This window comes from Macrobrachium nipponense, chromosome 7 (assembly GCF_015104395.2).
Source record: "Macrobrachium nipponense isolate FS-2020 chromosome 7, ASM1510439v2, whole genome shotgun sequence".
Classification (NCBI taxonomy): Eukaryota; Metazoa; Arthropoda; class Malacostraca; order Decapoda; family Palaemonidae; genus Macrobrachium; species Macrobrachium nipponense.
The window spans coordinates 77,688,277-77,711,861 of NC_061109.1; positions in this window are offsets into that span (position 1 = coordinate 77,688,277).

Consider the following 23,585-nt stretch of genomic DNA (forward strand, 5'->3'; position numbering starts at 1 on the left):
CACCACCACATTTCATTGGGAAATGTGTCTGGCTGATAGAGCTATCAAGAGCGGTAAAATTACACTCGAGTACCTGGATGTTAACCAAATTAGGAAGGAAATGAAACCTTCTTAATTGGTGATAAATCCTAAAATGTGCTGTTGTTGAACACCACAGGGTGTCTCAAAATCAAATCCCAAACCTCTCGGGGCCCAAAAAGATTGCCTTGAGTTTCAGGATATTAGGGAGAAAGTACTTTATCATCTTGGTCACACACTTTAAGACAACTGTCCTATAGGTATGCGGCTATTACTCGGTCAGTGCATCTGATAACAGACACATGTCGCAAGGAGAATATAGTACAAGTATACAGGCAGTTCCCGGGTTACGACGGGAGTTCCGTTCTTGTAACCCAAAAATCATCGTAAGATGGAACATTATCAAAAACCCTATGAAAACCTTACTTTTAATGCTTTGGGTGCATTGAAAACTATGTAAACTGCATTCTTATTACATTTTTCATTCAAAATACCAGCAAATATTTATTATTTTGCATTTTTGGTGTCCTATTTCTTCTGCCAGATGAGCGTTGTAGCCGCCGTAACCCTGGAAATAATTTCTGAATAATATAATTGAAAAGCGCCTTAACCTCGGAATGTCGTAAGCCGAACCCGTCGTAACCCGGGGACTGCCCCGTACAAGTATACAGGCAGTCCTCGCTTATCGGTGGACTTGATTACTGGCGATCCAGATTTATGGCACTTGTCTAAATGCCATGTTTCAGTTTGATAATAGAGTTACGGCGCCATAAATCCCAAGTTTCGGTTAATGGTAGTTTTTGCTTATCAGCGCCCAGCCAAGAACAGAACCCCCCAAACGACAACCGGGAACTGCCTGTAGTATTCAAAAGGTTCCTGTTGATTGAGTACCAGCCTAATTCCTTCCTCATCATTCGAAAGAGGAAAAAGAGCAAAAGATGTCAGCAGGCCTCCTTTGTTCTCTAATGAAGAAAGTGAAGAAGAAGCTATCCCGAAGGAAGGCTTCTATAGTGACTAAAGGATACAGAAGACAACTAGCTCTCTTAACCGAACTGGCTGTTCCCGCTTCACACAAGAGAGGTGGAAGTTTGAAGGAAGATGACCAAGGCCCGGAAGGGAGCAGATAATTCCTGAATGATATCCAACACCAGGCCTCAGTTATGCTGCTGTAAGTTCAAAGACTCAGCAAGCAACCCTTCATCAAGGTACCAGCATAAGATGAATGCCGGTACAAAAGTTATCTTCCCTTCTACTCTTCCCAGAAGAGAGACAGAAGAAGGCTGAATGCTTCCACAATCGTCCTTCAAAGCCCAAGACTTTTTAGGGGACTGAGGAAGGGCTGGTCTGACCATAGTGTCAAGTCAGATGGCTATAACGACCCAAAGGTCTTGACCAATACCTGAAGGACAGACAAAGCAGTCACAAACCTTGACTACCGCAATATCTGACAATTCCCTGAAAAGAGAGGCAGAACTGGGTAAATGACTATTCCTTTGGGTCGAGACGACTCAAGATTTATGAATTTGGAGATTCGAATTAGGACAAAGTCCTTATCACCAGAATGGCCCGAGGTTCCTGTCTGGTGCTGGGTTAAAGAACCACCCCAGATTAGGACAGTCTCTATAAAGCAGAATTCCTTCAGGAATGATCGCATTCAAGAAAATTACGCCTTACAGACAATGCAGATCCTGTCATAAGACTGCCTGGAGAGACACCATAGTGATGTCCTCCAGGTTCGCTGTTTCTTGTTGCGACAAGAACATCATTCACAGCAAGGAAAACAGTGAGACACTCGAGTCCAGATAAAGCAGAGAAAGAACCATCTGCACTCAGCACAGGACCCCTCCAAGGTAAAGAAGAATCACTCCTATCACACCAGCAGATGAGAAGAGAGCTTGATTGGATGTCTCAAACACTCTGAATGAACCCCTTGTCTGGAGAAAAGGTATTCATTTAGTCGAGAACGACCTAACTAGCAAGGAATCAATGCCCCAACAAAACCCTCGCCTCTCCTGGAAGAGCAAGTGCCTCGAGCAGCAATGTATTTAGAGGGGACACTGCTGTCCTATTCCCAAGATCAAAGTGCTGACGAATTCCTGCAAAGATCCTTGCCAAATGAAAATCATGGGTATTCATATCCCAAGTAAAAACCCTAGGCGAAAAGCTACCGATTCTCGCTCCTTCAAGGAAAATACAACGAGACCCAACTAAACTTTTCTCGACTACTCAGTGTTTGACATGACAATATGAGGATTGATCTCAAGATACTAACCCTTGTAGCTGAATCCCTAATAAGAGAAACTCATCAGAATTCTCACTCTCTGCCTTTTACCTTTTGGAACAACCAAGAGGGTCAAGAGAACATGTAAGGAGAAAGGGCATCCAACCTGTCCTACTAGAAGAACCAGCAAGGGTAGATCATGGGTGATCACCACTTGTAATGACTGCAACAAGAGGAAGGAGGGTGCTTATGCCATGGCAAACCACCAGCCTGAGGAGAGCAGAAAGTTCACTTGGACAGAGCCGAGCACTCAATTCGATTGATCCAAGCAGGTCGAGTCGAATCAAGTGAGCTAAGCAGGTCGAGTCAAATCAAGTGAGCTGAGCAGATCACGTCAATGCGACTAGGGGTGGTACTTGTCAGTCTGCTAAGAACTATCGCTTTCCTCCCATATGCACTAAGTAGTCTCCTTCGATGCCAAAGCCCCTCAAGAGGAAAGTTCAAAGAGCAATTCTATGTCTATCCTATGTGCTTGGACCCAAGACACAAGGATGGTACATGACCAAACACTTGAAAAAGGTGCTAGCAGGTAGTGTCAAAATGCCCAAACCAGACTGGAGAGCAAACTCCTGAGTATTACTGATTGGGAAACGGCCATGAGTCCATAAAATCCTGGGCAGTTGAAAATGCATTGACTGACTGCACATGATTCCAAATAAAATCTGAGCAATCGGTTAGTTCCCAAAGTTCTAAGAAATTTGAGCGTTTGATGATACTTCAGAATCTCGCAAAAACAATCACTGAGAGCAGTCCCAAATCTTGTAAGGATAATCATCGGGAGTGGTCTTCTCACCTTTCCAGTGCATATGATTCCAAAGAATCCGAGTGGTCGGCAAGAGCCAGAAATTCTCAAGAATTTCATCAAGTGTTCAGCGAGACTTCCAAACCCAGTTGCTCAGCCCATAATCACCACTAAAGGCAAGGTGTAACAAAAAGCTCAGCACCAATCTTATAAAATAATGAGGTAAGTATGACATATATATATATAATATATATATATTTATATATATATATATATATATATATATATATATATATATATATGTATGTATATATATATATATGTATGGATATATAATATATATAATGTATGTATATATATATATGTATATAGTATATATATATATATATATATTATAATAATATAAATATATTAATAATGTAATAATACAATAGATGATATATATATATATTTATAATCTATTTATTATATTATTATTATATTATATTAATTTATATTATATTATATTATATATATATATTATATATATTATATATATATAATTATTATATATATATATTATATTATATTATTATATATATATATATTACCCAGTGATTACTTAGCTAAGAGTTTCTACTCGATGGCAGCTTAAATTTTGAAATTCATGGTAGCGATAGCCTTTTGTTCATGAAGGTGACATACCCACCCACTTTCGGGGTAACAAGAGGAACAACTCATCCAGCTCAAATTTTTTTATGCTCTAATGTAAATAATAGGGGAGGAGGGTGGGCTCTGTCTGTAATCACTGGGTAAGTATATATAGAACTTAATTTTATCATAAAAGGTAATTTTTATATAAGTAATATACCCTCTAATTACTTAGCTGAATCCATATTGCAAGTGGAAGGATTCATGGACAAAAACATCCAACCCTTCAAAAAACTTTTAATGAAACGAGTTAGTTGATATGCCTGTTGTTCCTTGCTAGGTGAGAGAGCTGCTGCAGGAAGGTACTGCCCTTGGTTAGCACTTATCTCCACCATGTAGCAGCGTGGCAGTATAGACAAGGGCGCCTCTACTAAAGGGGTACTTCACAGTGAAGGAGTATTCTGATCACTTGAAGTAATAACAAAAACCTTGCAACACTGGATACATAGGATCAACAACAAAGCAAAAGCTAAAATCATACATGCCCTTGACCAGGGCGCAGTACAACAAAAAAAACCCAAGTTTCTGTCACCTTAATGCATAAAACATTAAACCACAACCACACAAAAAAAATCAGTGGGCACTCTAGGTTCTCAGTAATCCCCCAGGCTCCCCAAAGACTTAAACACTATATTTCAAGGTGATGAGAAAGAGTTGGAATACAAGCTTCCTACGCTTCCTCTCCGAACACTGTCAGCCACAGGCAACAGTCCTAATGTTCTGCGATTATGATAAACTGCTTTAACCTCATAAACAGTGCATGATGACCACCAACTAGCATATTCAATAGGTCATCTGTAAAATCACTACTGAGAAAGATTTTGTTTAAATGCCAGATGCTGCTACTGCCCTAATGTCATGGCCTTTTACTTTTGAGGACAGGTAAATTGTCTTCTTTAATTTGAGAGTGAGCCTCCACAATAATACTCTTAATTAATTAAGAAGAAATAAATAGCATTTGAAGACAAGGACTGAAGGGTTTCTTACTGAAAACCACAGATCGCTAGCTGGGCCTCTGGACTTTCTCTGTTCTTTGCAGATAATACCTAAGAGTCCTCACAGGGCACATGACTCTTTCCTCTTTCTCTGGGACTAAGATGTCTGAAAGACTACTGATAGTAAAAGAGCAAGGTCAGGGCTGAGGCAGGTTCTCAGAATGAGAGAGCAAATCATGTTACCATTGGAAAAGCCCACTCTCTTGTCTAAAGCATAAAGTTAACCAATTCTTGCTGTAACTAGAGCCACAAGAAAAAGTGTCTTCTTTGTCAAGTCTCTCAATGACGAGGACCTATCAGTTCAAAATGTGGACTCAAAAGCCACTTAAGGACAACACCCAAATGCCACGGGCAAGACAAGATTAAAGAGGTCCTGATTCGATGATAAATCCAATTCTCTGTCTAAACGCATAGATGAGCAAAGCTCTATAACCCCTTACTGTTGAAGAAGTGTCTTTTGTTGGTCCTTAAATTCGTAAAGCAAAAAATCCACTAATGTGAGGAACAATGGGATGAGATGAGACTACAGTGGGCCCCTGTATTCGCGTTCTTCGGATTCGCGTTCTCTGGATTCGAGGATTTTTCTCTGGACAATATCTATCCATTATTCATGGGAAATTCGCCTATTCAAGGTACTTTTCTATGAGAAATATCCAGAAATTCCTGTTTTTTTATCAATCTCATCATAAAATGCCCTTTTTGTGATATAACTACTAAAAAAACCACGTATACAAATTTTTTGTGGGTTTTCCTTGAGTTTTACCTATCAAAATAGGCCGTTTTCAGCGTTTTTATAAGGGTTCCAACTATACTTGTGGATTCTAATTATTTGCGCAAGGGGGGGGGGGGGGGGGGGGGGGGGGGGGGGTGGGGGTGGGGGGGGGGGGGGGGGGGGGGGGGGGGGTGTCTGGTGCACATCCCCACTGTATGTCTCTTACACTAAATCTGAACACAGCCTACTTTGCTTAATAACCTTTCCTGGTCGACTGTCTTCTGTATTTAGCAACCACTTTTACTGCAGCTCTTGAAAAGCCTTTCACTCATAAAAGTCTGCGGACAGTCAAAATTCTGTCAGGGCCAGAGTTGACATGCCCGGATGAAATCTCCTGAAGTGCAGCTGTTTAAGACAACTTGGTATCAATGGAAGCAACTTGGAAAGGCCACAGTGAAATCGAGAAGTTCCAGGAACCACTGCTTTCTCGGCCAATAGGGGTATTAAAACTTCCCCTATCATTCCAAATGGGAGGGGAATGCATAAACTTCCTGATTGGACCAATTTTGCATCATGGCATCCATTGCCCAGGCCCTTGGACCTGGACACAGCTAAAAAGAGAAAGGCGGTGATTACTGGATGTTGCAAACAAATCGGCTGTCAGCTTCCCCCATAGTTTCCAAAGGGCATGGCAGGCTCAAAATGATCCGGGGTCCATTCCGTTGGATGTACTTGACTTTGGCAGCTTAGCTCGTCCTCAGTACACTGAACCTTCCTTGAATGAAGCGAGTCACTAATTGAGTACGATTTTGATCTGTCCAAAGAGGCAATGTAGTGTTGTCCGCATTGATAGCCACTGTCTTGTCACACTCTTCCTCTTAACCCTCTTACGCCGACTGGACGTATTTTACGTCGACATTTTTTGTCTCCCGTGTGCCGACTGGACGTATTTTACGTCGACTTACAAAAGTTTTTTTTTAAATTCGCGGAAAAATACTTATAGGCCTACCAGCCTAAAACTTTTGAATCACGCGCCTTGGGGGATGCTGGGAGTTCACGGATTAAGGTGTTGTTTTGTTTACAATCGTTATGCAGGCGCGCAAGCGCGAATTTCTTTCTTGCCGCACTAAAAAGTATCTGTGACACATCTCTGAAATTATTTAGTCACTTTGACATAATTTTTGTACCATTGTAAATTAGCCGTTACATGAAGTATTATATATGAAAATGTGCGCATTTTATGTAGAATACAACAATAAAATACTCATGATTGTAGCTTTTATCAGTTTTGAGATATTTTCATATAAATAACGATAATTGCCAAAATTTCAACCTTCGGTCAACTTTGACTCTACCGAAATGGTCGAAAAACGCAATTGTAAGCTAAAACTCTTATTTTTAGTAATATTCAATCATTTACCTTAATTTTGCAACTAATTGGAAGTCTCTAGCACAATATTTCGATTTATGGTGAATTTATGAAAAAACTTTTTCCTTACGTCCGCGCGGTAACTCTTCCGAAAAAAATCATACATGCGATTGTGGTAATGTTTGCACCATTTTAAAATTAGTTGTTATATAAAGTTTTATATATGGAAATGTGCGCAATTTCATGCACAATACAACTAAAAACAACCCATGGTTGTAGCTTTTATCAGTTTTTAGATATTTTCATATAAATAACGATAATTGCCAAAATTTTAACCTTCGGTCAACTTTGACTCTACCGAAATGGTCGAAAAAAGCAATTGTAAGCAAAACGCTTATATTCTAGTAATATTCAAGCATTTACCTTCATTTTGCAACAAATTGGATGTCTCTAGCACAATGTTTCGATTTATGGTGAATTTATGAAAAAAATAACATTTTCTTTACGTCTGCGCGGTAACTCTTCCGAAAAAATCATACGTGCGATTGTGGTAATGTTTGCACCATTTTAAATTAGCCGTTACATAAAGTTTTATATATGAAAATGTGCGCAATTTTATGTAGAATACAACAAAAAATAATTGAAGGTTGTAGCTTTTCTCATTTTTGAAATATTTGCATATAAATCACGATAAAATAGAAAAAAACCAAAAAAACCACGTTCGGTCAACTTTGACTCTACCGAAATGGTCGCAAAACGCAATTGTAAGCTAAAACTCTTACAGTCTAGTAATATTCAGTCATTTATCTTCATCTTGAAACAAATTTGAAGTCTCTAGCAAAATATTTAGATTTATGGTGAATTAAAAATAAATCTTTCCTTCCCTCCGCGCGCGGATTCTCCGCCACAAATCTCCGAAATGCGTACGTACCATTCTCAAAATATTTGCTCCGTTTCATATTAGGCATTTCATAGAGTTTTATATATGAAAATGTGCGCAATTCCATGTAGAATAAAACAAAAAATATTTGAAGGTTGTAGCTTTTCTTATTTCCGAAATAATTGCATATAAAAAATATATATATAAAAAAATTCGACATTCGGTCAACTTTAACTTGTCAGATATGGTCGAAAACTGCAATTGTAAGCTAATACTCTTACAGTACTAGTAATATTCAATCATTTGTCTTCATTTTGAAGAAATGGAAGTCTCTAGGACAATATTTAGCTTTTAGGTGAATTTTGAAAAAAAATATTTGTTTACGTCTGCGCGTTAAGAATTCATGCATTATTTTGTGATAATATTTTCTCTGTGTTGCTTTTATCGTTTTACAATGTGTTATATACCAAAACAATCGCAATTTAGTGTACGTTACAACGAAAAAATAAGTAACTTTTTACCTTTAACCGTTTTGCGCAAATCGCGATTTGAATACAATTATATATGAAATTTCGTTTTTGCGCTATCATATATCGCATTATTTATATATGATAATGATAATGTTTTTCATTTCTGATGCTTGCATACTAAACTTCAGGCAATGACAAAAACAGGAGCCAAAAATGAACTCTTAATCTTGAAAACTAAGCGTGCTGTGATTTTTTGAAAAAAATATTTTTTCCGCTTCCGCGCTCACTCTGAAACACCTCCGGCACACGGGAAACAATATTTTTTTTACCGCTTCGGCGTAAGAGGGTTAAGAATAGTTGTAGTCCCATATGGACAGCTTTTAATGCTCTTAGACTGATGTGAAGTGGTTCATCTCCAATGACGAAAACAATTTTTGCTTAAGAAAAAGCAGATCTCCTGGCTGAATCGATCAGAGACGTTTCAACCCCCCTGGAGAAGGCAGCCCCACTCCCAAGGAAGGAACTTCCTTCTCCAGTGTCATTAGAGTGATATCTCCTAGGTGGATGCTAAAACACACCTTGCCTTGTCACCTTTTCTTTTAGACAACTCTCCATTTCACATATGGCTTTCCTGGACAATCATGAGAGAACCAATCTGGGCAGTCCTCGAGTCGGTTGGCTGGTTGCTCATCAAAAACTATGACGCAGGAGAAGTGGGTAAAATAAGTTTGGAAAACTTCATAACAAATAGCGAAATAAAGAGGCGTGAGCTAAAGGCGTAGACTCTTGCATGATATCTTTGTCTAATGAAATAGGAGATAACGAAGGGTCAGGAGGCACCACCATTGCTGAAGAAGACCTCTGAAGAAGGCCCATGATGTGATCCAACTGTTTTTGGGGAGGACCCAAAACAGGGTCTGAAGCAGCAGAAACCCAAGGTGGGAGCTGGGGCCAGTATACTCCCAACAGCTGTATGGGGCTCCGGCACCAATACAAGATGGGGCAAGACTGATTGTTCGAAGAATACCCGGCACTCGACGCCGCACAGGCCATCTACTACTGATAAATACTTAACAGCTACTGGGCGCTCATCACTAATGCAGCTCTCTGAAGAGGAAAGTGGGCATTCACACAAAGTGCTTCAACCAAGAATCTACATAACATGCCACTGATGGTGGTCTGTGCATATCAGAATGGTACTTCAACAGCAAAACATGATCAGGGGAAGTCCATGCACTACACAAAGGCTGCAGGAAACTAGAGGGTCCCCTAGATCTCTTACTAGGAATAGAAGATGGCGCCCTAACAGTCTAACGCCTCTTGAGAGGACACGACTTGTCCAAGAAGTGGCACTGGAGCCCCTAGAGCAGGGGTTCTCAAAGTGGTCGATATCGACCCCCAGGGGTTAACAGGATCATCCAAGGGGTCTATGAATAGTCAGGGGGTCAAAAGGGGGTCAATGAATAACTGAGTCAGGGGGTCAAAAGTGGAGTTGATGAATAACTAACATATTGGAGAATTAAGTTACATGTACTCGTACATCTATGTTCCAAACATATTTTCTTACTAGGTGTTACTTTTTTTTTTTTGCATACTGAATGTCAAGTACTAAACTAATACTACTCTAATTGATTCTGACATTTTTTTTTTAAATATTAAAAGCTAGTCTAGAGGGTAGATAGAAAATTTGAAACTTCATAAGGGGGTTGAGGAGTTAAAAAGTTTGAGAACCCCTACCCTAGAGGGGCTAGTCTCTCCTAAACTGAATGAGAGATGAGACACTTCCAAGGTTCCTTTTCAGTGCTGTCTTTTGTTGACACCTGGCTCGTCACAGGTGTGATTGAGAGGGCAACTACCCATGGACCGACCCCACCGACCTCCCTTGGGCCTCCAGTTTGCCTCCTTCCAGGGCTGGGGGAGTATGGCAATAACCTTTGTTTAGGAGAGTTGGTGGGACAGATAGCCATCTCCTCTACAATCACTTCACTTACATTAGCACTGGCACTAAACTTGTTGATGACAACATGCGTGGATGCCCAATTTGGGCCACAGTAGAAGCAAGAACGTAAAATTTTCAGTCAAATTTTGACTCGAGGCTGGTGAAGTGGTCCGGTTTGGAAGCATGGGAGCCAGGAGAAGGAGAATGTGGTAAACGAGGAGGACTGCAGATAGAAGTCAAGATAGCAGGTAAAGACACAAGATAAATCACCATTATCAGATTTAGGAGTAATATCCTGACTAGCTTGAGCTTTAAGTTCAGCTCTAATAGTAGCAGCTTTTCTTTTTTATCTTTCTCTAGCTAAGAGAGGTGAGAAGTCAAAGTTTTCCATCTTTTTTCGTCCCACTCTCTACACTCCTCAAGTCAAATCAATGGCACATGTCTAACCTCTATATGTCGTACACATAGTATGAGAATCATAAAATGTTTTAGTAAGTCTGGTATCCCAAAAGCTCAGAGCTAGAATCTGACATGCATCAGTAGCAAAAAAAAAAAAAAAAAAAAAAAAAAAAAAAAAAAAAAAATCGAACACTTCCAAAAAGTCAATTCAACTAGAAAACCTAACTAGCTCTCCAAAGCCAAAGGCTACTAAACAATGACTACTTCACCAAAGGAGAACACCCAACAAATTCCAAACCCAGCTGCTGTTGTTACCACCCTGCTGGCAGAAAGCAAATTGAGCTCTTGGATGAGTTGCTCCTCTTTTGCCCAGCAAGTGGGCAGGGTTTGTCACCTATATAAACAAGGCTGTCACTAGTGTGAATTTCAAAATTTAAGCTACTGTCAAGTAGAAACTCTTAGCTACGTAATTACTGGGTATGTTACTTATAATAAAATAACCATGTATAATTGTGATTACTTATATAGCACAAAAAAAGGCAACAATTAAAACTGTTGAGGACCCAAAGATATGAGTTGGACAACAACAACTACATATATTCCATTATCGTTTGACCTTTATTTACAACAGAAGAAAAAGCACAATGTAATCCTTGAAATCCTACCATAAAAAGTCTCTTTCGGAATTGTAAGGGGCATTCAAGAGTAGGCTTAACTACTACCTTAATTAGAACTTCATGAAAGGCACTGTATGAAATGAAACTACGTACACACTAATGAAAAACAGGTATAAAAGCTCGGATGATAATTATTTATACGTATACTGTCCTTGAAACTACAAGACAAAGCAAAGAAGTAGACTGGTTAAAAACTATGTTAGATAATTGAAGTTAACTTCTAAAGCTTCATAGTGCTATTATTAATGGAACAAGTGAGAATAATAACATAAATTTTCAGATGTTTGATTAACTTGCAAAAGCCTTAAGACAAAGGGCTTTATAAACCAACCTTGTTGTAGAGACCAGCAAGTTAGCTCAAAATCACTTGTATGTCATAGGTCAGTTAAAGATTCAAGATAACAAAAAACAGAACCAAAGTTCAAAATAAAATTCAGCAATAACAAACTAGTTTATGTAAAATAGAAACAGAGCAAAGGTAAAACTACAGCTGCAGAAAAAGTGACCAGAAAAATTAGTTGAGGAAAGTGACCATGCAGACTGTATACAGACAGTCACTGTACGTATATAGGCAGTCTCCCAGTTATCAGTGGCTTCTGTTATCAGCGATCCAGTTTTAACAGTGCTTGTCTGGCAACAACAATAACTGGATTTTGGCGCTGATATCCATTGATCTCTGCCAATAACCATGGATCAGCGCTGCTACTGCCAATTTTAGTTTATCGTCACACGGTCTGGAACAGAAGCCCCTTGACAAACAGGGACTGCCTGTACCGATAAATATGACTACAATAAACAGAACAAAATATTATGATGCAAGCATCTTTCAAAGGATCTACTGCTATACAATAGGAATTAGGTCCTTGTACAAAAATAATTAATAGTGGCAGCTGGAGTCTAGTTAAAAATAACACAAGGAATTTGTAGCAACAAGAGCCAACCAATAGGGAAGTAAGAGGAAGCTGTGTAACCTGCTTTACCCCCACTATGCATTATCATACCACTTTCTCTCAGTCTTCGTGACAAGACAGTTCTGTGCCCATCTCTCACAAGGAGCCAGTTATTTCGCACTTCCTGCCCACATTAAGCTTTGCCATTCTGGTTGTCTCATTCTTGTTTCTTATGTGAATTCTGTGTGATCTTGTGTTGTCTTTGTATTGCATGCATTTATTGATAGGCAAACCCATGATTCAGCTAAGTCTCCCAGGCATCAGAGATGATGCTGGTAACGACCCTTGTTCTCGTTACTATAAAATTTTAAACTTAAAGGCTAATACAGGCAGTCCCTGGTTATTGGCGGGTATCCGTTCCCGGGAGGGTGCAGATAAGTGAAAGCACCATTAACCAAAACTTCGTGATTTGTGGCACCATAATGGAGCTTATGGCACCGATAACCAGTTATCAGCACCATAAGCACCATTACAGAGCTGCTGTTAGGTATATTACGGTGCCATAACTCTATTATTGGCCCGTTTTGGCGCCACAAGTCGCCGATTTTATGGTGTTAGACAAGCACTATAAAACCGGATTGCTGATAACCGGAGACTGCCTATAGGCAGTACAATATTACAGGAGGAAATTGCTACGCCAGTATAATTCAGAGGCTCAGATATAAACCAACTGTTAGGCAGTGATGGTTTCAGCATATGAAGGGATGAAGAAAGCAGCCGTTAATCATAAGAGCAGTAGATATGCAAACAGCATGGCAACAACCAATAAGGCGGCCAATAAAATCATGGTAGTGTGAGTGGTCCCTCAACCACACAGGAGTTCAAGCAGAAATTGCAAGACAAAGGAGAGTGGTGAGAACTGATTTTATGTCTAAACCATTATGAAAGAAATTTGGCAAATACATAAACGATAAGACATTGATTCTCGACAATAATGAACAAAAGATTGAAAAGCATAAACAATTCTGTTAAAGTTGTCTAGCAAGAATCAGTAGAAAACCTATTGTATAGTTTTTTCCACATGAGGGCTGATAAAATCCATAATTTCAAAAGGTTGTTTGTTGTCTCCCTAGGTGTAAAAGTATGGTAAGTAATATGATGTTACTATATACAGTGGATCCCCCATATTCGTGTTCTCCGGATTCACGGACTCACACATTCGCGGATTTCTCTCGGGAACGTTTCCCCGCATTATTCATGGAAAATTTGCATATTCGTGGTATTTTTCTATGAGAAATATCCACGAATTCCTGGTTTTTTATCAATTTCATCATAAAATGCATCATAAAAACTATTAAAAAAACAGTATAAACATTTTTAGTGGTTTTTTCTTAGTTTTAACTAACAAAATAGGCTGTTTTCAGTGTTTTTATAGGGGTTACAACTATTCGCAGGTTCTAACTATTTACAGGGGGGGGGGGTCTGGTACGAATCCCCCCCACCCCCCAAATGCGGGGGAACCACTGTACGGTGGTACAGTTTTTTCCTTCGTGGCATATATCTTTATTTTTATTTATAGTGTATAGGTGCATGGCATTACATTAAATACAACAAGGACTTCACATGCTACTTAAACATCTGAGAAAGGCTCAACTACTACTGCTTGTGATGGAATATCTATAAGCAAATATTCTATCAAAACCTGCATTATCCCCTTCTCTTCTCCGTGACTAAAACAAAGTGAAATGTGAGTATGGAAGGACACTTTATAATGAATGGTGCTGTGAGAAAGCTTCCTTGTAGTTGCACTGTACTTGAGAAACCGCTAATACACTAGTTTTTAATACACCGCTAATACAATTTGCTTTTCATTTTCGAAAAAGGATCTTAGGGAGTCTACCACTCCATTGACAAACTTCAAAATCCAAGAAATAGGATTATGGGATGGTAATAACATCAACCTCTTGAAGCAGACCTTATTTCTTTAGGTAAAAGGACATTTGAAATACATTGCGTATTCACACGTAAAAACCTACAGGATTTTGAATCCAAGATAGTCTGTACTTCAAAATTAAAAACTAATAAAAAATTTCCAATCTGAGGTTCAGTCTGGACTACTTTCCTACACTACTGCACTTTTCACCTTGTAATAATCATCTATAGTAAGGTCCACAATGTTCTTATTGATTGCAAAATAGTAATTGGAATCTGATCTACAGTGGCATTTCCCTAAAGTATCCCTAATCTTGGTTTCTACTATTCTCCTGGAAAGATGACTGCATAACAACTAAATAACCAAATGTACAGTTCACAAGAAATGGTACTCTTGAGAAAGCCTCATGCTCACCAGATCTTTATTTGCAAGATAATAGACTGCTAAGAAGGATGGGTGCAACATTATGAACAAACCATACTAAAGGAGCTAATGATAAAATCTGCCATAAACATCGCTGTCACTGGCAGTTATCACTGCTGAAACAGACTGTAAAGCTCTCCAACAGCGCTGTCTCCAATCAACTTTGAACTCGATTTGACAGCAAAAATTTTTTGAGTATCAAAAGATATCTACAGCTAACAATGTAAAGGGTTCACTCCACCCCAAAAAAAATAAATATATATACAACCTGTATTTCATTATGTATTTTCTCAAACACTTATCAATTTAATAAATCAAAACAAGAGGGGTACCAGTGATTTTGAGAGATTTTAAGAGTATTTAAGGTGAGTTGGCTCTATCCTTCAAAGTTCCAATCTTGGCTTCCATAGACTCACACATTTACTCCTAAATACCTTTATGAATGATCTGATTCCCCCTCCCTACATTAATTATATTCCAACAAATCTTCCTATTGCAAAAAACATTAACATGGGTGGCTATATATTGTGCACTGCATTCCATTTTTAACTTGTTCCTTCTCACCCCTTCCCAGTTAACTGCATATGTCTAGATGGCTTTCTTACTCCAATTTTCCCCTTTCGAGAATTTAACTTTTTGGCCAGCTATCAAGAATCAAGAAGACACTTATGGTCTTGTTCACCACCACATATGAAAGTGGCTAGCAACGAAAAAATAATTACAACACGGCTGTTGTCTATCAAACCATGTCCAAGATATACTCAAAACAAATGTAGTCACATTTAAACTATCATGTCTCATTGCTTTGTGAAATAAATGCCATGAAATGCAGTTTCTTTTGGATTTTCATCATAAAACAAATTTATCATCAGGTAACTATAGAAATTTGTGGTTAATAATCTACTAAAGTAAGTTAGCCAAAGAAATGTAGTTGTGTTTAACCAAATATAAAATCTCAACTGTTACTTAAAATAAATAAACTAAATCTTCTGTTCTTCATACTGAAACCAAAAATGAAAAATGAAAAGTCAAGACAAAAATAATGTACAAGATATCAAGTAAATATGACAAATTTTCTTGATATCTAAGTGAAGTTACAGTATCTTCTGATTCCTTTGGCTACTTAAGTTTATGGCTTCAAGTATGGCAAAAAGAAATGTCACCCAATTTGCTTGCTTCTTTTATAAGACTGATTTACACTTCTGATTTTTTCTTTGTAGATGTATAATCTGCAAGATAGGGATACCATATTAGCCAGATTGATACCCTTACTATGGCATGGTACCTCTCTCTCTCTCTCGTTTGTGTTCAAGGCACTATTGCCGACTCTTTGCAACTTTGTTATGAGGCTACCAATATTAACAGTTTACATTAGGTCTTTAAAAATTACACGGATTTTGCTATGTCAGGAATAAACTACAGCTAAAGTAATTCATTTTGACAAAGTTAACACACTATGAATTATAATCAATACTTTTTCTTTATCAATGAGCAAAGTAATTGTCTACTTCTGTCATTATTCATGTTTTGTTGATCATTTAATCCTCTCAATCCCTACACTCTCATCTACTTTAATTTCTCTGCTAGTTGATAAACTTTCCAAAAATATTGACCTTTATTAAGAAAAAAAATATGATCTAGTAAGCTAATTTAAATGGGAATTCCAAGCCTTTAAACCCATATTTAATCCCTACAAGACAATTTCTATATATTTCTCTTCACCCAATTCTTTTACTGTTTTTGGGTAAAATGTAACCACCTCTCACATTATCTCAACATTCTAAGTGTTCAGGTTACAGACACAGGGGAACCTCGACATACGAAAGTCCCAACTTACGAAAGCAAAGACGAAGATTTTCTTGCCTCTGCATACAAAAATAATTCAGGTTACGAAAGGGTGTTACTGTAAAGTCCCAAGATTTGCCCGGACCACCGAGAACAATTTTAAAACTCGCGTGCCGCCAACTGAGTAGACTCGCCACCATCCTCCCGCCCTCCCATTGGTTCCTGATGCTAATCACTGCCGTAAGATCCTGCTCTCCTATTGGTCAGCATCTATCCCATCATGCCACAGCGTAAAAGGGTCGTTCGGCCACTTCGTCGCATCAGCGTTATCGTACGCATGCAGAATTCGTTCGTTAATTTATACGTATTTCATTAGTTAACGTAAATTCATGTTAGTGATTTCGCTTTCTACTTGTATACTTTATCGTGTTGTGTGTGAACTTAATTAACTTAATTAGCCATGGGTCCCAAGAATGTTGCTGAAGTTCACAGAAAGAAGAGAATGCTTTCTATGGAGACTAAGATGGAGATAATTAAGAAGTATGGAGCCAGCATGCAGTTGAGTGTGATCAGCTACACCTTCCAAGGGCATGACTATTTTGTCCAACAAGAGGAGCCACGTGCAAGATGAGATGGAGAGGCTGCTTCTTGTATGGATTAAAGACAAAGAAATCGCTGGCGATACGATAACCATGCCGGCAATCTGCCACAAGGCCAGCGCTATCTTCGGTGATCTGATTGCCCAGGCCGAAGACGACGTAGGAGAAGGGACATCGACGGCAACCAGACTTCAAGGCTTCTCGGGAGGGGTTTGATAAATTCCGTAAACAGACTGGCATCCATTCAGTGGTGAAGAAATTTAAATTTTGTAAAAAACATAAAGTATAAAAAAATAAAAAAAAAAAAAAAAAAATGTAAAAAAAAAAAAAAAAAAAAAAAAAAAAAAAAAAATTTATTTTAAGTTTTTTGAAAAGTTAAGTGTTAATGATTTCTGCCATTTGTTAATGTGTTTCGTAAAGTTTAGTGTTAATGTTTTCTTTCTTTTTTAATCTTTCGTAAAGTTAAGTGTTCATGTTTTCTGCCATTTGTCCTCCTCCTCTGTTGCCACTTTCGAAGATCGCCTCACTCGAAAGGTAAGGTTCCACATTTTACTACATATGTACGTACAGTATTTCTTGTACCATGTACACTAATAAACTTTATTTACAGGTCAGTCACAGTTAGGTTAAGTATTGAATGGTCCAAACTGTTGTATTTCATTGTTTATTTGTCAATTTAGCTTTATTATAAAATTTACTGTGGTGTTTTTGTAGGGCTTGGAACGAATTAGGTAATTTACATGTAAAACGTGGTTTGAGATACAAAAAAATCAGGTTACGAAGGCCACTTCGGAATGGATTAATTTTGTATCCTGAGGCACTACTGTAATTCAAACCTAGAGCCATGAGACAGATAGCGTATGTTTCAAATGGCTAATTTTGATTCTAAATTAAGTTTTGCTTAGTTGCCATAACTTTCCCTTATCACAGTAATTTGTTCCCAATGTGAATGTTTGGTCCTCATAACTGAATATTTCATTTGTGTCTCAATATGACAAAGTCAATGGGAATGTGCTTGATTAATGACCATGTCACTACCTTTTCCTAAGAGCAACTTTCTCTACCTCAAAGTAGAAAAAGTTGCTCTTAAGAAAAGGTAGTGACATGGTCATTAAAAAAGTACATTCCCATTGATTTAGTCATAATGAGTATTGAGAGACAAGATGAAATATTCAGTTGTAAGGACCAAACATTCACATTGGGAACAAATAACTGTGATAAAGGAAGGTGGCTTTGTAGTCTCACCTCAAAGTACTCTTTCAATTACTAACAAACATGACTGGAAAGTAGTAATACTGAGACTACATGATTCTGTGAATGTTTCCTTCCCTTTAATATACAGTATATGACACTACAACTTTCATCTAGGTATCAGGTCCATCACTTACTTCATTTTTGAGGCTCAACCAGTTATCTTGGTCATTATTTTCAGAATTTAAACTCAAAATAAGATCAGGGATATGAAATTATTCATAGCGTGACGATGTTAACCGGTCCAAAAACAGAAACTTGTATGAATAATGAACTACTTCTATGCCTGAAGCATCTAACTTATAAGGAAATTTGCTTGTTTACTTCAATGTGTGAAATTACAGTTTTGTTGAAGCTTTAAATAGAAAAATTTTCTTGCCTTTTAATGTCTCATTCTTTTGACGACTGAACTACTACAACACCATGAGAGTTAGCAGGTGAAACCCAATGTAATACTAAGTTTCATAATTTAAAAAAGATTTCCAACAATTTTCCCTATAACTGTCAGGTCCTACTACAGAGATGATTTTTAATGTTATTTTCCTCTTCAACCATTTCAAATAAGGACCACATGGCAATACTCCTGCTACTACTACTAGACAACTTGTCTATTTGTACTGACTGTTACACCCAACTGCAGCTTTAATCTGCTTTTATATGTTATTGACCATTTCATCACTAGAAAACTTCCTTTTATTTTAAAAAATGGATTTTGGCAAGAATTATCATTTATGTTAAATTTTGTTTGATTGTCATCATGAATGAAGACTTGGCCAGTATATCTGCATTTTTCATTCATCTAATGAGCAGGCAAACAAAAAATTCAACATTAATACTAATTTTATATTATTTATGGAGGAGGTATTTTCAACTATGTACTGTTAAAGGGAATAATTTGGGAAGTAATCTTTAAGTGTTTCTGCGACATATTTGTCAATTTACAAAGTTTTGAGAGATCTTTAATAATCTTAATATAAAAACTAGCAAACAATTCAACTGTGAAAACAGCAGCCACATTGAACACAAGAACTACGTTCTCCTACCGTGGATGTTCCAACAATGATCACTATTTTCTCTTCTAATCTTTACACCAAGTGTGCAATGCAAATCTGTTTTACATATATATAGACTTCTAACTGATGTTTATTCTCTAAATGTTTTAGTACAAGATCAAAAGAATAGTGGACTTTAGTCTCTTGGCAAAACTTAAACAACAGAAAGCCAAAAATTCCTTGCAAGAACATACTGGGTCTAGAATTAATGAATCTAGAGTTAATGCATGGTAATATGCTCTTCAAAAATGCATATTATACAAAACATTCACATGAGACGATATAATAAGACTGCCCTGGCTGTAATACAGCAAAAGCAAGTATCATAGATACAATTCAGAAAAAAAAATATTACAAAAAATTCATCATACTTTGATCTCTATAATATATGCAAAATGATCACTCTCTCATTCAATGGACAACATGACTGGTAATTGGTGAATGACTGAATCCTTTTACTTTTATTTGTGTTTATATCTAAATTCCCATTTGGTCTAGTAGTTCACCTATGCCCTTCCCCCATAATTTCCTGAGCCTTCCCACAGGTCTTCATTCTGATACATACATATCAACTATTTTTCTTACTAACTTTCCCTCATCTTTTCTCACTGCATTCCTGTAGGCGATGTGTATACAAAGTACAATGCACGGCATACTGTAGATGGTACTGAAAATTCTTAGCAGCATCACATCTTTTCAGGCAAAAATGCATTGCTTTTAGTTAATACAACTGTTAACTTTACCTTACATTTTTCACTGTTATTTATGATAAAAATCCTTCAAGGAGGCTCTACAAGCATCTAGCAATGTGATTAGCATCCAGCATTGTGATTTACCTTGTTCAACTAATTTATAGTAATTACTCTCATAAACTAATCACAAACAACCTCAATTTTTAAGATTAGTTTTATTTTTCAGCCGACTGATGCTGCAAATCTTTGTTGCTTCATTATTCATAAAATGATCTTCCAATTGTTAGGTCACTTAAAATTCTTACTTTTTTCTTTGCCCTTGCCAACGCCTCATCTGGACAGAATAGTAATTGACTTGTTTTTTTAATCAAAAGATTCACCGTTTAGTAAAGGGACATCTTTATTTACCAGTAGTCTTGCAAAATTGTTTTACTTTTTCCCAACTATTCCTAGGCTTTCATGCTGTCTGCTTCATTAACAGTCCTTTTCTACCTCTTCTATGATTCAACTGCTGCAACACTGTGCTCCACCTTCCCCTCTTTCCCTTTAGCCCTCATTTTCTACTCTTATGGTATAATTACTTTCTATAATCAGGGTTCTAGATGCTGTATTCTAGTCAGCTCACTGACGTAGCTTGTTATTCCTGAAGGCCCTTTTCCACTTCTCATTTTTGCAGGTTTACTCTTAACCCCTTCAGTTGTTACAGTATTCTGTAGCATTCCCTTTTACTAGCATCCATCAGGTTGTGTTCATTTTCTTCATTCAGTATAGTATTTTCAAAATACTTCAATCTTTCAAGTCTATCTTTCTTTTCAAATTATTTCTTTATTAGTAACTTATATATTTCCCCTTTCAAATACCTTCTATCTACCCCCAGCTACTTTATTATCCTGATTTCATAGTCTTTACCCTCTGCTAACTTAAGAAACTGATTCCATCTCTCCCAATTCCTCCTCTTTGTGTGTGCTATCTACTTTTTAACTCCTCCTCTTCTTAAATACATCTCAATTCTCTACCCTGCCTGTCCCCCTACTAGAGATTGAAGGTTCTTGTCTTTTCTCCAATGCACCATAAATTTCTATACCTCTCTCTATATATCTATTCCTAAGTCACAATGCATACTATTTCTGCTGCCTTCTGTATGATCTTGTTGCAGTTTACACAAAACTTTTTTACGCAGTATTTGCTGACACTTCCTGGTCCTCCTTTATTGCTTCACTTACAGTTTCCATGTTTTTATTCCTGAATAGTCTCTTTCTTCACCTTCCTGTGACTCACTTTCAAAGCTCATAGCAAGATATGTTGCATTAAGAACGCATCAACTTTATGTTGTCTTTACTATCACAATATATATCAATCTGCTTCAGCTTCCTCACTATTCTCTGGGGTTCTTAAGAATGGTACCAAACTTAGTGATTTTAAACCTTGGCTTTAGCAAAAATTCCCATCCTCAGTAATATCCTACAGAACCATTTGGGAACCCTCCTGCAATGTAATCCTGTTAGTGAATTTCATGCTTTTTTCCTAATGTTGTGGGCCAACACCTAAGTGTGTATATTTTTATGGAATTTGAATTTGATTAACTTGTATATGCCATGGGGTTCTTCACACAAACCTCCCCCCTGCCTTAGAGACTGCTCGCTGCTAATGGCCATTCCATCTCAAGGATTTGTTTGTTCAATACAAACTTTGTCATCATAGCCTTACTCCTGTGCAAATGTATCTCCTGTCTGTTTCAATAGTGCTTTTACGTTGCATGGAACCAGTGGTTATTCAGCAACGGGACCAACGGCTTTACATGACTTCTGAACCACGTCGAGAGTGAACTTCTATCACCAGAAATACACATCTCTCACTCCTCAATGGAATGGCCGAGAATTGAACCAGCGACCACAGAGGTGTGACGCAAACACCATATCAACCACACCACTGAGGCACTAGTATGTATCTCCTGTCACACCAACTTATTGGATCCAGAAAAACAATGACCAGCCACAATAAGCCTCAAATAATTTTTTGTTCTGGCCCTATCTTTTTTACAATTTCCTTTTGCCTTTACTGACATAACTCAACCCATTCACATTTATCATGGCTGACAACTGGCCTCTAACAAGTCATTAATTCATTCTGAGTTTCAAGACCCAACAGCCTGGTAATTTCTGTATGTAATACAAAGTCATATTACTTGTTCCATAATGTTACCCACTTGATTTGTGCTTGCTTATTAGGCTCAGAGGTCAGGATAAACTAATCCTTTATAACAATAATAATAACAGTACACTATCAGGTACAAAATAAAGGGTCCTTGAGGCTGTATTTCTCCTGTAGTCCCTTTTCATAAAAGTTTGTATCCTCCAAATAAACAAAATGACCTAAGGATTCTCATGCTTCCAAATTGATAAAAACATTAAACATAAAGGTTTAAAAAGAGCCACCTTCATTAGATTGTCTTCCAATATAAAGTGTGATTTTACTTGCCCTTGCATTAAGAATATGAAGATCATGTTTTTCAGTGGATTTTTTTTAATATATAAAGAATACAAAGCTTCGTATTTCATCCTTCCTTTTGCATCCTGAGTTGGGACAACTGACTGTATTTCTGTACTTTTGTTGGGCTGGATATGAAAAGGACGTTCTTGTAGAAGGATTGATAAGGAATTAAGACTGTGATAGTTGGCATGTGTATATATTATGAAATACAGAACCTGTAGTAAGGGAGGAGAGAGAGAGAGAGAGAGAGAGAGAGAGAGAGAGAGAGAGAGAGAGAGAGAGAGAGAGAGAGAGAGAGAGAGAGAGAGAGAGATCATCCCTTAGGCAAAGGCATCACTTTATGTTATGTGGCATTTAAAACTACATAGTCAACACCTGTCATATCCCAGGACTCTTATAACCTATGCTGATATGATATACTAAACAGTATTTTAGTACAAAAAGGTCAAGTAACCTTCATTTCTGGCTATTACATCAATGTTTCTAAATATACAATGTACCCCTCTTATTCACAGAGGATGGGTACCAGACCCCCCCCCCCCCAATTAGCTAGAACCAGTAAATAGTTGAAACCCCTATCAAATTCTTAAAACTACCTACTTTGTTAGTTAAAACTCAAGAAAAAACCCACTAAAAATGTTTATACATGTTATTTATTTTAATTTTTTTTTTTTTTTTAGTTTTATCACAAAAAAGTGTATCTTATGATTGATAACCAGGAATATGTGGATATTTCTCATAGAAAAAAAAACTGCGAATAAGCAATTTTTCCGCGAATAATGGGGTATACGTTCCCGAGAGAAATCCGCGAATATGGAGTCAGTGAATACAGGGGGTTCACTGTATGTTAAAATTGCATGTAACTGGTAAGTGTAAAGAAAGTTAAGGCTTTTGTCTAACGTAATTTGCCTCAAAATGAAACAATAAATTGAATAAAAAAAAAAACCTTTTTTTTCAAAGTGGAAAATGTGGAATGTCTCGGGTGAGCATGACGACTTATAAATTCTGGTGGTAAAAATTCCTGACATCACTTACCTGACTTCCACCAATCTAATAACTTATCAATTAATAAAATAATTGAGCACCACTGTGGGTATCATCCTTCCATATGCTGTATTCACTAATCCTTGCAATGATTTTTACCATGCTTTCCTTGAAATGGACATTCCTTAACTGTATGTGCCTTCCACCATACAGTATATAGTATGTACCTACTTCTTTCTCAGTGAGTTTGATATACATACCATAAGTCACTTACCAATACTGGACAAATGCATATAAAATATCTTGTCAATCCT